The 16,127-nt window shown below is 45.5% G+C and overlaps 1 protein-coding gene across 2 annotated transcripts in view; it reads left to right on the top strand.

The window, feature by feature from the left end:
• Window positions 1-4,718: 4,718 nt before the first annotated feature.
• Window positions 4,719-16,127, top strand: part of PTPRF (protein tyrosine phosphatase receptor type F) — a 376,749-nt gene continuing 365,340 nt past the window's right edge. The window contains exon 1 of one of the 2 annotated variants that reach the window (XM_058842176.1): window positions 4,719-4,830. The gene's annotated coding sequence lies outside the window, so the exon portion shown is untranslated. Of the gene's footprint in view, window positions 4,831-4,935; window positions 5,074-16,127 lie in introns of those variants that run through there. The other variant, XM_058842175.1, reaches the window with a different exon arrangement.

Here is a 16,127-nt window from a genome sequence, read left to right on the forward strand (position 1 = left end):
AAGAGAATTGCTTTTTTAAGGTCTCTGAACATAGTCTCCAGTATTTTCTTAACTGCTTCATGGCTTCTTTTAAAATGCTTTCAACATGGTCTGAGAACTGAATATAAAAGTAGGCAGGACTAAAAATTAATAGGAAGAAAAAAAAAAAAAGAAGAAAAAAAAGGATTGGGTTGAAATTACGTTTCCAGAAGCTCCTGCTTTCACTGGTGTGAAAGTGAGGAAGGGTGTTCTCAGCCCCCAGACAGATTATCTGGCAAGGCTGAAATCAGACAGAGAGCTTTGATCCAATACCAGGAATCACTGCTCAACAGTAGCTAGAAGAAAACAAAAACCAAGTCTAAAAGCCCAGTCACTCTGCAAACCTGGGCCAGGCTGATCTTTCTGCAGCCACCTGACTTGGATCTTGGTACAAATCTGTCTCTTCCTTCCCAGGTTGCCTTGATCTGAAAGTTTGCTTTCAGTTTTCTGCTGTGGGCTGCTGTGCTCTGAAAGCTTGTGCTTTGCCTTTGCACAGGGCTGCAAAAGCCTGTGGGCACTGACAGGGCTTTCAAAACTGAGTCAACCTGTCCTCTGGCATGTGGCAAAGGGGCTGGAAGCTGATCTCATTTCTCTGCTGTGCCACTTGCTCCTGTGCAACATTAGCTAAGTCAATTAGCTTCTGCTGGCATCTGTTTTTCACCTCTAAAAGGGGGACAGTAGTAATTTCCTATCTCACAGAAATCCTGTGAAGATAAATACATTAGCTTAGGAAGCGTTCAAATACCAGTGTGATCAGCGCTCCTCTCCATCTCTCTGGCAGGCTGTATTCTGTAGCCTGGAAGCCTGTGGTCTGCCAAACTATGAAGGATTGGAGCTGAAGACCACCAGATCAACTCTTGGACTCGCTGAGCACAGATGTCTTCACAATGAAAGCCAGAAAAACACAGCTTCTCAGGGAACTGACAAGAACGGAAAAAAATGGAGGAGAAGCAAACTTTGGCAGTAAACACAGAAGGGAGCAGAGACCATTCCAGCAGCAAAGTCCCTGTGTTTTTGTATTGTTTGCTTTAACTTACATGTACACAATGTGTTTTAGTCTTTCCATTGCCATTCATTTAGGGTTAGAAAAGAACACCAAGCTGATATTCCTGGGGTGTGAACACATGCAGACCATGCTGCAAATACTCATCTGCAGCACTGCTTTTCTGAGTAAGTGGTTACATTTTAGAAGAGTCTTCCATAAGCCAACTGCCATTAGTACTCTGGAATTCAGCCCTTAGCAGGAGGTCATTTCAATTTTTGTCTTGGTGACCAGCATTCCCAGGGTCTTCTTCTAGCACATTTTATTCAGTCAGGAGCAGAAAACTTTTCCCATTCAGTAATGGCCAAAATATATCTACACACCAGGACCAAATTTTTTAGTGGTGCTTGACTTCCATTTGCTTGTTCTTTTCCCCAATAATCTTAGCTTTCTGCTTTGGCGTGAGGAGCAGGAAGAAAACAAACTATGAGGATTGTTACTTATGCTTATGTGCTTTGTAGGACCTCTAAGGCATCAGTCAGGTGGGGAGCTCCACTGTGCTAAGCTCCATGCAATGCTCCAGCAAGAGAGAACACATATCCTGACCAGAAGTGGTCAGTGAGCTGAGACAACCAATGCAGAAAGGGGAAGACACTTGAACATACTTTCCAGAAAGGTACATGAGGAGCTTATGAGCCTTGGCTAGGAAACGGAAGCAAATACCACTTCAGCATTGTGACTGTACTATTATTACAACACTGACTTTCAATTTTTCAAAAGTAAAAGGTATAATTAGGCAAAATCAAGGGGAAGTTGTTAACCTCCTCTTAAAGATTTCTCAACCCAGACAATTTAGTGCTATGGATGAGGAAACATCAGGGCTGTCTCTCTAAGGCTTCAGTTCCTTCAAGTGGAGAATAACAGAAATGGGCAACACAGATTGTGGTTTTTTTATTATTATTTGGAGCAAAACAGTATTCTAATAATCCTGTCTTAGAAAGGAAATGAAAGAGTCTTGGGGGTAATATTGAAAAAATGGTGGGCAGTCAGAGTCATGGCCATATGGTCCTCAAGCTGTGCTGTCAAGCAGATCTGCAGATGGAGATGTATTATCTTACATGAGCACCAAGTTGAGCATTGCACCAGGCACTTGTGAATCAGACCAGTAGACCTGACAATACAATTGACAATTACTATAAAATCAGGTGAGAAACAGTCAGCAGCAAGAATACTCCCTCAAAAAAACCCCAACAGTTGGAGAGAGGACAAGCTTCTGACAAGCTCTGCAGCTTACAGATTCAATCCAAAACATTTAGCAAGTTTTGCAACATCTGAAACAAGAAGGGAAGTTGTTCTGACAAGTCTTAAAAAAAATCAGCCTCCTGGTCTTTTGATTTTATACCAGTTTATTATGTTAAAGGCAAACTCTATCTACAGACTAGCTGGCTATCAAGTGGCACACAGGACAAGGGTATGGGTGTGGCACTTACTCAGAAGAGCTGGCTCAAAGGGAAGGAAGAGCTACCAAGAGCAGTGACCTCCAAATTGAATACTGCAAATACACACTAAGACTTTGCTTTCCAAAAAGCTTACCACTGAAACGGCTGAGCAGGTGGGAGCCATGAGAGCTACTGAGAGGATACACTTGGGTGCTATGTGTGAACTGGTGGGTCATCCTCAGGGCTTTAGGACTCCTGTACAGCTCCTTCCAGAACACAGCTTTGGTGACAGCATGCCACTGTGTCCTGTGTTATACAAGCCCCTGAAGAAGATGCCTTTGCTTTGAGGAACAGTGCCCTGTAACTGTGAAGTCCTCAGAGAGGTAAAGAGGTGACAAACTGGCTGCCCCATATCAAGTGGAAGCAAATCACCAGTGTCTAGTGGGCTTACACTATCCATAGCTTTCCAGGTTTTTACATTGTGCAGGCATAGAGTGCATGGGGGAGTAACAAAGAGTTTACGGTGGTAGCTGTATAAGAAAACTCTTTGTTACATGATTCAGATGATTAATGGCTTACGCCCATGGGACAATCATTTACCTGCAAGTCTTGGCTAGAAGCTTAAGGGCATCAAAAGTTTATGAGGCAGCTCTGTGTCAGTCACATGAATTCACATTGGTGAAGGTGTTTAGAAACCTGCATCTTTAGGTGTTTAAAAAGATCTTAAAAATTTATCCAGTAGATTGGCCAGACATTTCAGTGTCACTACTCAAAAACTCTTAAACATCTGACAAGATTAGTAAAGGAACAAGTCACATATCTTCAATTTTTCAAGCAAGCTTCAACAACCTGTTGCTTATACATAAAATGAATGAGGGTTGAGTAGACATGACCCCACTTAAACTTGCCAACATGGCTGCTACGTAAGCTGGGGCTCTGGCAGCTTTGTGAATCCCTCTCTGGAGCAGGGATCTCCCGCCTTCCCTTCCCCATGGTCTTGCGCTCCAGAGCATCCTGAAGCAGATCCAAATTTTAACACAGAGAGTGGAGCCCATGGGCACTTTGGCAGTGCTGTGTGGCATTCAGCCAGCGCCACTTACTCTAAGCTCCGTGGCCTCACTGTGTAATGCACAGAAGGGCTGTTTTGCAGCAATATCTGGATACCGTGTAGGAAGGAAAATATCCCCAGAACCAAAGGCTTTAGGTGCCAGAGCTTCCTGTGGTGTGGCAGGGGTACAAAACTGGCCTTCGGTACTCGGTTTAGAGCCAAGGCAAGTGACACATGAGGGGCCAGGCATCACATTCAATAGTGTGAAGTCCAGTGCTCCTAAGAGTGCTTGAGGCAACAATGCCAGGACAGAGGAAGAACCTCTACAAACTATTTGGCTCCTACCAGCACCCTGGCTGGAGAAGATGAGATGATAACGGCCAAAGATCCACAAAGGAATACTATTACCACACACGAGGAGAAATCCTGGAGACCGCAGAGGGGGAAAAAAAAAATCAAAATGCCGTGGGAAATGCCTCAGTGACCCCAGCAGAGACGGTGCGCAGAGAACGGCAGCAGGGCGAAACTGCCCAACACCGCGGTGTTGCCCGTGCTGACGCAACCCCGGCTCTTAGGAAGGGCTGGGCAAGGAGCCAAAGAGCACCAACACACCCGGTGCAAGGGCCTGCCTGACTTAACCCTTCCAGCGTCTCAAAAGCCCGCAGAAAATACGTTTCAGTTTAATTTCTCAGTTCAGGGCTCTGGACGGGGAAGCAGGAGGGGCTGACGGAGTAAACGAGCAGCAGAGCGCTGGGCGAGCGCACGGGCTGAAACACCGCGGGCAGCCACGCCACGGCCAAACCATCACAGCCCGCAACAGGTCCCAGCGCGGCGCTCACCTCACCCGGGGCCGCCGAGGAGACCCGCGGGGAGGGCTCCATTCTGCAACCCGTCCGCCGCTCCTCGCACCTACGGGGGCCACCCCCGCCATCTCGGGTCTGACCCGCTCTGCGACCCGGGCTTAAGAGCGGAGGTACCGGGCGCGGGCAGAGGGGCCCGTTCGAGTCTCGGTTGGGCTGTAGCCCCTTCTCCCGGCCGCCGGCTGAGCAGAGCGGCGGGGCGCCCCAGCTGCCAGCCCGGCTCCTTCCGGCGGCGCCTCCAGAGCGCCCGCCCCGGGCCCCGGCCGCGCCCTCGCCCTCCCTACCGGGCCGCCCCCCGCCCTCCCCCGCCCACACCTGGCCGGGGCGGGCCCTGCCCGCCGGCTCCGGGCCGACTCGGCAGGCGAGGCGGGCGGCAGCGCGGCGCAGGCCGCGGTAGAACGGAGCAGGACTCGGCCGGCAGCAGCGCCTCGCCTTGCCGCGGGGCCCAGCACGGCAGCGGGGGCCCAGCGCAGCGCAGCCCAGGTGAGCCCGCGGGCGGCAGGTGGCGGCGGCGGGGCGGGCAGGGCAGGGCTGGGCTGGGCTGGCGGCGGGGCGGGAGCGGCGCGCGGCCCCGGCGTGGGCGGGCTGGCGGCGGCGCGCGCGGAGCGCGGTCCCGCGCGGCGGCGGCTGAAGGAGCGAGCGGAGCGGAGCTGCCGGCGGGGAGCGGAGCGGGTTCTCGCGCGGCGCCCGGAGGCAGCATGCGGACGGCGGAGCCCCGGAGCCCCGGTAAGTGGTTCGGCTGCGTCGCCTCTCCCTCCTCAGCCCCGCGTCCGGCTACCGACACGGCGAAATCGTCTCCCTGGGAGCCGCCAAACTCCGCCGCCTGTTGAGCCCCGCGGATCGCGGCCCCCGAGCGATGGCCCCGTCGCCCGCTTCGGCCCCGCCGCCGCCCCGGATGCCCCGTGGGGGCCGTCGTGCGGTACCGGAGCCCCTCTACCATCCGTTGGGGCCGCCACGCGGTTTTCCGGCGGCCACCGGCTGCACCCGGCGGAGCCTCCCTGGGTCGGCGGGGGGCAGCCAGGCACCTGCCGGCGCCGCGGTGCCGGGGGCGCGGGGATTGCCGCCGCGGCGTGACCTTCCCGGGCGGGCTGCGGCGCTCGGGGCAGACCCGGCGGGCGCACTTCTGGCGGTGGGCTCGGGGGAGAGGGGTCGCGCCCCGCGGGGCGCAGCGCTGAGCGCCGTGGGGCGTCCCGGGCGGGGGTGCCTGTGCCGTGTGCGAGGCGCGGGGCGATCGGCAGCGGCCCGAAGCGTTTCCCGCGGCTGGCGCCGGCCGTTTCTGCGGCGGGAGGAGGGAGCGAGGGAGGGCGCTGCAGCGGGGGGCGGCAGACCGCGCCTTTCCCCCCCGGTGGGGCGAGCCGCCGCCTGGGAGAGCGCGGGGCTGCCGGGCGGCGGCGTCTTGGGTGGTGAGAACAAAGGGCCCCCGGCGGGAGCGGGCAGCAGCTCCGCCGCTGCTCCCGGGGTGCCAGCTCCCCAGGCCGGGCTGGGGATGGGGGTGTTCATCGCGGTCTCCCCTCGTCCGCCCTCCGTGGGGAGCGCGGCTGCAGCCTCCCCGGGGCCGGCTCCTGCCCCGAGCCGCCTCCGCAACCTGTTGTGCCGCCTGCCTGGTCGGGGGTGCCGGCGGGGCGGGCAGCGCTCCCCCGCGGGACACCCGGGGGGGCGGGCGGGCTCGCGTGGAGCGGCGCGGGGTGGGCGCAGGCAGCCCGGGGCGAGCGGGAGGCGAAGGCGGTGGGCGGGTGCGTTTTCCTTCGCGGTGGCTTCTGCACCCACAAACTGTTAAGACCCAACTTCAAGCAGTTCAAATAGCTGGCGTAAATTAAATTCGATGAAAGAAAGTATTTCCGCGCTGTTAAAGGTCTGTTCCCGCGAACCTCTTGTGTGGGAAAGATGTGGTCTGTTTCCAGGAGACTGACTGGGGCAGCTGTTCTGAAGCGTTTTGGAGTTTCGTGTTTATTTCACATGTAACCAAATAAAGCCGTATTGTCAGTATCAAATGCAATATTCTCTTGTCAGGTTTAGGACTGAGCTGTAAAAAGTGATTTGGGCTGACGATAACTGGATAATCAAAGCTTCAGTTGAATATTTGTTGGTTTAGAGATCTCTGAAGGCAGCTAACTTGTGCAGGGACAGTGAGTAAATAGAGTTTCCTTACGCTGTTTCTGTAACCACCTTTGTTCATTTTTCAAGGTAAATGCTAGGGAAATGACAAATTTAATTTAAGATTACTAAGGTCCTGTGTTGAAAATGACTTACCTCTGTGTCTGGTTGCTGGGTGATTGTTCCAAGACTGCCAGTTAGTCTTTGAAAACAGATTTTTAAATAAAGTCCATTGCATTCATTATGATAATGCAGGAAATGCATGGCTCACGAGGTTGGTTTTATGGAAGGAACAAGTGTACTTTAATCCTGATTTTATTATTTCTTCTGTGGTGGTTTGCTGTGATACTGAGGACGTAGGAGTAATAGATATCCGTACTGTGAAGCGCATGATCAGCAATCTGAACTTCGAAAGCAAAGAGTAAAATCTGGTGGCAAAGCAGCCAGTTTGTGATCTGAGTGTGTGGTGGGTGACAGTGTTGAATTATTTAAGTTCTCAGCTTCTGCCTTTAACCAACCATCGTAATGTGCAAGTTTCTTAGCCTATGTCTAGGTTTTGAAATAGGATGCAACATGGCCACATATGTGAAGGGGTTAAAACAGCTTATGGCCAAAAAGTTAACACATAACTTCAGATGAAGAGATTTTTATATTCAGTTTAGTTACAAACATTGCCATCAGCCCTTTTCTTTGCATTTGCGTGTCCATGAATATGTCTTGGCTGCATACTGGTTGGGGCCATTAGCAAAATAGTAGAAGCCACAGACAACATTTTCTTCTCATTCACGTTGCCCATGAAAGTGTCAATTCCTGGAAAATCAAAGTAGAAGCCGTCCTGCATTGTTTATTGGTTGTGGGTTGGGAGGTATGCAGGTATTTTTAATTTTATTTTTTTAAACTAAGTCCTGCTTTTGGGAATGTGAGATAATTGTTCATTGGCAAAAGCAGAGAAGACAGTCAAAGCTTGTGATTATAAAGAAGAAGATCTAAGCTTGTGGGTAACGGAGAAGAAATGTTTTCCTCTTTGTGTCCACATAATGCAGGACTGTGGGCAGATATGCCTAATGAAGATGATTATTGCTGTGGCTTTCCATAAATCCACTTGTAATGGAGGCTTTGTACAGTTACTTCTGAATCTGTACATTTAAAAACTGCAAATAGCGATAATGGAGTTGGCTAATAGCAGACTGTCAAGTAAGTGCAATCCTTGTGATAATGTTCGGCCATAGATCTCCATTTAAGCATTACTTTTAAGCAGAAAATGTTTCTTGTAGGTCATAGTATATGCAGTTGGGAGGAAAAAACCACTGAGTTGTTGCTGCCCATTCTTGAATCTTAACCAGGTGACTCTAATTGGGCAAAGGGTGCTTTTTCTCTCCAGCTTTTTATGAGATAGCAGGAGATGTACAATTCAGTAGATCCATTTGATGTGAGTTTAGATAGGGGGAAGGAATACTAATAATAACCAGCTTTAAGAGACTGAAGAAGTTTTCCTAAACAGTAAACCTGTGGCTGTTTGCAAGTTAAACTGGGACTTGTGCCTGTTGAAGAATTTCTGGCTTTCCTGTGAAGTGTTTGAGTGAGCTGGATGCCACCCCATGATAGCCTGAGTCTGAGCTGATCTTGTTAGTAGTATTAATCAGGACAAATCTTTCTGTTTCAGTGTTTTTTAGTGCTTCTTAGAAACTACAGTTGAGAGTTAAATTACTCATGTCTGTTTTGCAACTTAAAAGGTGGAGGAAAGACAGTAGGGAAAATTTTTAGTGTGATATCTTGCCCCAGTACAGAAAGATGTGAAATCATCTTTTAATTTCAAGTAAAGCACTTGTAGTAGCTACTGGCTGTTTTATATAGTGTTCTGAATGAATGCAGTTTTAACTTACATAGCTATGAAACAGCTTTTGAAGGAAACTGACAGGAGACTTGCTTATGTTTATGTTTGGAGTAATTAACTGAGAAATATTTGTGATGCTCTCCATCATTGCTTGCTCTCCTTTAAAAGTAATGATTCAACTTTAATCTTTCATACAGTATGTGAGGGTTCCTTCTGTGGATTTACTTCTGCTCAAAATCTGACCATAAAAGTAAGCGTTGTTTCTACAGATCTTAGTGCAGTGTTCAAACCCAAAATATATGCTTCCTTTCCAGTAAAAACTTGTAATTACATGGGGTGCTAGCGAACTGGAAAGTATTGCAAAACATATGTAAGAATACTGTCGTACAAACTCTAAAACTGACGAATGACTCACTGCGCCAGTGCTATATCAAATTCTATCTATACACAAGGCTTAAATGACAAGTTTACTTTAGGCAGGGAATATGCAATTTTCTTGTACTCTTTTTTCATCTAATGTCAAGTGAGCTTAATGAAATGGTGCATGTGGGCATACAGGAGGTACCAGTTGTAGAGCTTTAATGAGGAAGGGGAACAAGCATTGCTTGGCTCTATTTGTGAAGGTGATAGATGTAACTACTCTTACATTAAAATGAAGTTCATGGTACTGATGCTTATTTTGAGATGTACATTTCTTTTAATGTACCTCATCATCATTTGTTCATGTGTGTTTACTAACGTTGGTTCAATTTTTGTTTATGGGAGAGAGTACTTGGCTTTTTAGCAGTATACATGTTCATCTTTACGTATTCATATTAGTTGAATTTTTTTAACTGGCATTTTGGCAGCATTTTTGTGAACATAAAATTCAGTTCACTGCCAAAATGAAAATGTTATAATGGTCAGCATGGGAAAGGGGTTCACGATTGTTGGTTAGAGAGGAAAAGGCCACTTTTCACTGCAACAACACAGGTTTTATTCATGCCTTTGACACTGTCATTATGAGAAGCTTCACAGAGCTTTGGAGAGCCCCCTAAAAAAACAGAACATGGTAACAGGCAGTAAAATCTTGCCCTTGGGAAGCCTGTGTGAGCTGGGAGGAGAAGGAAAAGTGAAGTGTAGGGATGTACTGCTACACTGTCTGTCACACATGTATGTGTGTGTATTACCTTTGGATACTGGGGCGCCTGATGAAACCTGTGGGGAATCCCACCCTGCAAAGCTAAGGAACCTAGGAGCCACTCAACACGAGGAGGAAGAGAAATCCAGTATGGACTTGGCCCTAGATAGAAGACTTTAAACTATTCTCAACTTCTTTTAATTTCTAATTTAGTCATTCTGCCACAAAGCCTGTCCCTTCTGCTCTCTCTTAATCATCATCTTTCTGGGCAGTGGGAAAGATGCCTTGGTCTTCGCCTTATGTTGATCATGAGAGCTTAGTGACCAGTGCCTGCAAGTGTTTGCTGTCTGTAGAAAGGTTGAAGCCTCCTGGGACTGTGAAAGGAGGCCAAGTAGGGAAAGCTGGAGCACTTGCTATTTAATGTCAGTGTGCGCACAGTGTTTATACACCTGTGCCTTAGCAGGAAAAAAGGGCGAAACAGGTCTTGCTCCTTCAAAGACTCTATTATCTGAGAACTTTATTCTAAAGATCGGAAATACAGAGATAAATTAGGGTTTTTAGAGCAGAGGATGGAAGCAGTGCTTATAAAAAGCCTGGCTGAGATCAAAATTGACAAAAGTATCTCCTAATATCTGGGCACTGTACTCAGAGGAAGCTGTTTGGATGCTTTAATCAAGTGCAATCCACTGTGTAACTAAAATAGAGCAATACCATTAATCTGGGAAGGAATAGGATGCTCCCATTCTTATGTCCTTTAGCAGGTGTAGAAGCTTCCAGTTTACAACCTGTCCAAAAGACATTTATTTCTTGGCACAAAATCTCAGCTGCAGCTGGCAAGTGGGTAAGTACTTTCTTCCAGTGTTACTGAGAAAGAGGAATTATTTAGGTTGGCACAAGAAGTTTAAAGTTTGGAGTTGTCACATGAAATTGAATGGAGAAAAAGCATGAAGGCCAGGCATGTGGCATTGTTCTTTCAAAAGCAGTGCTGGAAATCCGGTCATCACTTGAAACCAAACAAAGCATACAAGTGCTTGACCATGGAGAGGAATTATCTGTTAGCTTCATAGGCCTCTCTTCCATTTTTTTTTTCTCCTCCTCCTGCGAGTGCTGTGTTTAACACTGGATTGCATGTGTGTATACAAAGAATAACATCTGTTCTATTTTATGAGATCCACAGAGCAGGGTTGCTTTTCTATCCCTCCTGTGTATGGATTCTTCTCTCATGTGTCATCCTTGCTGCTGAAGGCAGTCAGGCACTTGAGCTTTGTAATATCTTTTCTCTCTGTAGGAGCAGGAAGTTATTCATGGGATGGTACTTGATTATTCTGTTAGATTTCCTCACAAAATTAGACCTTACAGTGTTTTGGAAAACTCATCATTTTTCTAGAGAGTTTTCTGAGTATGTAAAGAAGTGGGATGATCAGCGTCTGTTTTTCTGGAGGAGTTTTGGTAATTGTTATATCAATGTATTAAATTTTCTTCTCCCTAGATGTATTTTGATAGAATAGTTAATCGGGAAGATAAATTAGATCTGAGAAGTATGAAAAAGGCTAGTCTAGTGTTTGGATTTTAGGCTGCATATTTAAAAAAGATACATATTTTACTTGGCAAATACTGTGCTTCTGATCTTTTGTCTTGAAGAATAACCATAGAAATGGCAAGGGAGCCTTTTGGACACAGTGAGTTAAGACTGTGTTGAGGTGTTACATACTTCAAAAATGTGAGATGGGGCAAATGAGAAAAAAGTGACCTTGTTTTTAGATGGAGTTGTTCCCTTTTTACAAACTACTGTTTTCTTCAAATGCAAAGGAGTTATGTTTGTTTATATCATAGTAAGTAACATTTGTTTCACCAAATTTGATCAAAGGTTCAGTTGTTGCAGAATCAATAGTAATTCTTTTACCTTAAGGAAAAATCCGTAATTTATGAATGTACTGTCCATTGTATTTTAACTACTTGTACTACAAAATCTGCAAGATTACACAAATTGTCTAGAAGATGCACACAAAATCCAATACATTTATCATGTCAAAGTTCAGTGAAATATGAAACATAATTACCATAAACAAAGAAAATTGGCCTCTTAAACCTATGAACTAGAAGGCGTAGAAATAATTTTGTAATATATATTCTCAGTGGTTTTGTTGAGACTACTTTGGCACCACCAAAATTCCTTTACAGTCTGTGTATGCTAACGCCTGTGTTATGTGGTAAAAAAAAAATACTTGTAAACTTGTACTTAACCTCAGGATGAAGCATGTATTTTTGAACAAGAATTTTAGATATTGAATGTCTCCTTGCTGTAGCCTTGTTCATGAGTAGCTTCTCATTAATAAAATACAGATTTAAAGAATTACTCTTGGGGACACAAGTATTTCAGCAGATTTTATGGTGTTACGGCTTCAATTCTGCCTCTTGACACAGAGGTAGGATTATAAACTTTCGCAGGAAAGTTTTTTTCTCCTTTAGTATACTTGTGAGATGGAAGTCTGTCTGGCTAACACCTCTTGTTGGTTTGTGTTTTTTCTGGATTCTGCTATGTCTTTGCATCCTGTAAAACTAAACTTTATACTTTTGGTTAAGGTAATGCACTCATTTGAGGCCTTTTGGCTTGGGGAAAAAAAAACCAAAAAAACATTTTAGAGTAGGCTGTCAATTAGCCTAATTTCCTGGGGTCTGTCCCATTGCAGAGGGCTCATTTTAACACAGATCAGTAAGTGCTGGATCCTACTTCCCTCAGCCAGGCCAAGACGGGGAGAGCTTGTAGCATGGCTGTGATTTCAGCAGCTGGTTTTGGGTGGGTGCAAAGTGTCTCTGTTACTTGCAGCTGGATTTTGGATGAAGTGAGTTTGGACTCTCTTTGCCCCCACGCTGGGGCTGTCCTTACCATGGAGGTGTTGGCTCCTCCTGGCAGTGAACATCTCGCTTTGCTTTGCAGCCTTTGCTGCTGATTTCCCTGGCTGGCTGGGGGTTTGGCCAAGGCTGTGGTGGCCAGGGGCACCTCTGGGATGTGCCCAGGAGAAGTCCACAGAAGGTGCAGCTTGTGCACCTCCACAAAACCCCAGCAGCTCTCTGGGAGCAGGCTGGTACTGCTGGGAACTGTGCTTGGCTCCTACCAGGGCTCTTACCTGAAGCAGCTTCTTCGTAAACAGGATAATAAAGTGTGTTGCTACAACTTACCTCCATGCCAGTCTCTTTCTTACGTCTGTGGAAGAAATAAGGAGCATAATTAATTACAAAAAGGAAGAGTTCTGAAGCGTTGCATGGCAGCCGGCTGTCATGCTCTTCTAGTGATCCCCCAGCCTGCTGTCAGAGAGCTGGGCATCCTTTAGGACACAGAGTGTTTTGCTGAAGAGTGATCAAAGGCTTCTTCATCCGCCAGAACCATCAAGGTAGATGGGCAGACATTTGTTTTAAAATGACTTGCACAGAGTTGCTGGGATCAGCGACTTGACTGCAATGACGAAAAACATCTTTAGCACACTAAAAATCATGAATTGTGTTTTGTTTGCTTAGATCATTGAGTGTTCAGGGTAGGCACCATGAGTTGTACGGTGTTAAAGAATACATTACACAGCAGTTACATTGCTGGAAAGCATTTGTAAATGTAAGCTTGAATTAAAGAGATGTATTTTTTCCCCTTTTAAACTTTGAAGAGTTGAGCTTTGAAGACCAGTGAATTTTTGATGCTCTTAAGTGTTGTCTAGAAGGAGCAGGTGAAGGATCTCCTGACCTCCTTTTTGCCTTTTTTTTTGTTTTCCCCCGTGTTTTTCTTTGAGCTGATACTTGCATGTTAGTTTTAGATGCAACAAGAAATGCTGGCTTTGGCATTTGAGGCATAGGATGGCCTGACATTACTGTGTAGGTTATAAGTGGAATATAAGCTCTGGAATATTGGCTTTCTTAGTATCTGAAGGGAGTTATCAGGCTCTTGGATTTTTGTTGCACAGTGTAATTAAAATAAACACTATAATGCTAATCATTTATGTATTTTTGCCTGTAGGTAAATTTTAAATTGAAATTAGCTATACTTCGGTGGAAGTGGATTTTTTTGGTGGTGTGGTGTGTTTTTCTCTTATTTTTTTTTTTGTGACTATTATTATAATTTTGCCTATTTAGAGTCTAGTGATACTTCAGTGAGAGTGGATAAAAATATTGCCAGACAGATTTGTTTATATTTTTACTGTATATTGTAGTAACAATGTAATTATTACTTCTAACAGAAACGCCTGATTTTGAGTGTTTAATTCTGTCAGCCTCAAGCAGTCGCTGATGAGGTGATAAATGATAGGTTATGCGTAGAAGTGGATTTGCAATTATTTACTGCTTTTGGAAAAAAGATGCTTTGTTTCTGTCCAGTGACTAATGTAGAAAATCAAAGTGGTGTACCAGATGTTTTTTTCTAATGACTGTGGTGCAGGGTCTCTCTTTGTACAGAGGAGGGTTTTGACTGAATTTGTCTCTTGGTTTTTGAAGTTTCTCCTCTTTGTTAATGCAGCACTCTTCCACTCTGGGCTTCTCTATGGACGGGCTTTATGGAAAAGCTCCTTTCCCAGCTATTCATGCCTGTCTCAGCTCCCTGTCCATCAGGAGGTGGAGAGGCAACGACAGTTTTACAGCACGGGCTGATCACTTCCTTTCATTTGTTTTTATTTCATAGAATTCAAACAAGAATAAGTGTTTTGCTTTATTTGTTGATGTCTGATTAGGAATTAGTGGAAGAAACTGAATCGTGGGTGTGATTAACGGTAGTTTTTGTTTCTGGTGTATGAAAGGACTCATTGTCTGAGGCTTTTCCTCCATCGTGCTCTGCCTAATCCTGCTGAAATCACACTAACAACGGCAGCGCTCGAGGCTCCTCGTCTTGTTTTCCTACGTACTTAATCATACAGCTGGAAAAATTCCCTCTTTCAAGGGGTGGTTGCTTCTCGTGCTGAATCTGCCATCATGTCATAGGGCCTTGCTGTTAAGGTGGGCATGAGTGTGAGGGGCCTGGGGAGGGGAGAGATTTCATTAATCTGAAATGTGAAAATTGATCTTATTTGTGCTACATTAGGGTATTTTGTATAAGGGCCTGATGGTTTTGTTAATGCTGTCTATCATGTACCTCTTCGCAGCTGTGGCTGAAGGAGGTGAGCTGCCTCATTCCAGCTTTTAGTTCATCACACCTTTCTGTTAGATCAGCTTTCTATACTTGGTGTGTAGTATTTCTGCAGGGAGGAACTTCAGAATTCCTCTGTATATGCTTTGAAAAGCAATTTAAAAAGTTTAAGTCTTGTAGAAATGAAGACATTTCTGAAGTACATATTAAAGTCCACATAACAGACATGATTGTTATTCTTTTGGGAAGAACCCAGAAGAAACACAATACCCCACCTCATGAGCAGCCTTTCTTTGCCTCTGAATCAGGTTGTCATTCCAAGGTCTTAGAGTGATTTAAAAATATAAAAAAAACTCCCCTGAGGAATCTATTAAAAATTATTTGGTTCACTGAACATTCAGTGCACGTTCAGTCTTGGAATCCATTACATGCCCATAGAAAGACTTTAAAAATCCTCTTTGACGAAGTTGGTCTGAGTTGTGTCCCTGTGGCAGGTGGGTGTGAGGGAATTTCATTGCTTTATTTTCAAAACAGAAATGTGTGGAATTAATATTGATTTTTATTATAGCTGCTTGCTAGTGCCACTGTATCCAGAGGTCACGTTAGCTTTGCTTTTATAGTGACAGCTTTCCGTGTTCCTTTAGTTGAAGTCTGTAGTTGTGGAGCTCTGGAAATAATTGGGAAATGCTGGGGTTTTTTTTTCCCCTTTGAATTCAATTTGTAAAGCTTTATTACCTAAAATTAAATTCTTATCAGGTTGAAATGGTGCATAAATTCCTGTTGAATGGAGACAAATGCTCTTAGAAATCAGTGAAACTAAGCTATATTTTAATCCTAGCTTTATTTTCATTTCCATTGTCATACACTGAAAACACTTTGCATCTACTTTGTCCATCTGTATTGGCATTTTTTTGTTCTGATGAGTTTTAATGGTTAAGTCTGGGAGAGATGTGTGTTAGAGTCCCACTTGCAACTGTGTGCTGTGACATGGGTTATATTTCCAGGTACCTGGTGTAGGTGTTGTCAGTTCCCATCAGCATGTGCTGCTTTTGTGTGCTGAAGAGAGTTGTCATATTATTCAGCAAAACTACCTTTTTTTTTTTTTTTTTTTTTTTTAAGAACATGTTTTCAGCTCATGAGGGAGAGCTCTGGTGTCTCTTTGTTAGGTTTTATGTGCAGATATTCACAGTTGCTCACAGCCTGGTAGTTTTTCAGAGTCTAAAGTCAGATAAGGACTTAAAGAAAACACAAATAATGGGCAGTCCCTCCGGATATGTAAGTTTATTTGATTAACCCATCTGACCCGCAGCATTGGAGAGCAGTTAAATATTTGGACAGTCAGCAGTCCTGTTAGTCATGTTTCATTAGGTGATGGCCTCCTCCATTTCGAGGCTGCTCTGTTTTGCTGCTGTTGCCAAGTCTTGTGAGATGTTGAAAGGGAGCCATGTGTGGGGGCACAGCAAGTGCTTTGGGGCTGGTGCTGGACCAGGCTGCCAGGAGGAGCTGGGATGTGTGTCACTGCAACAGCATCCTCTGCAGTGGGATGGGAATCAGGGGGAAGGGAAAAAAATTGTTAATTGCACATTGTCAACACCAGAAAGGTTAGCTGGTAGATAAAGTTACCAACCTAG

This window comes from Poecile atricapillus, chromosome 7, assembly GCF_030490865.1.
Source record: "Poecile atricapillus isolate bPoeAtr1 chromosome 7, bPoeAtr1.hap1, whole genome shotgun sequence".
NCBI lineage: Eukaryota > Metazoa > Chordata > Aves > Passeriformes > Paridae > Poecile > Poecile atricapillus.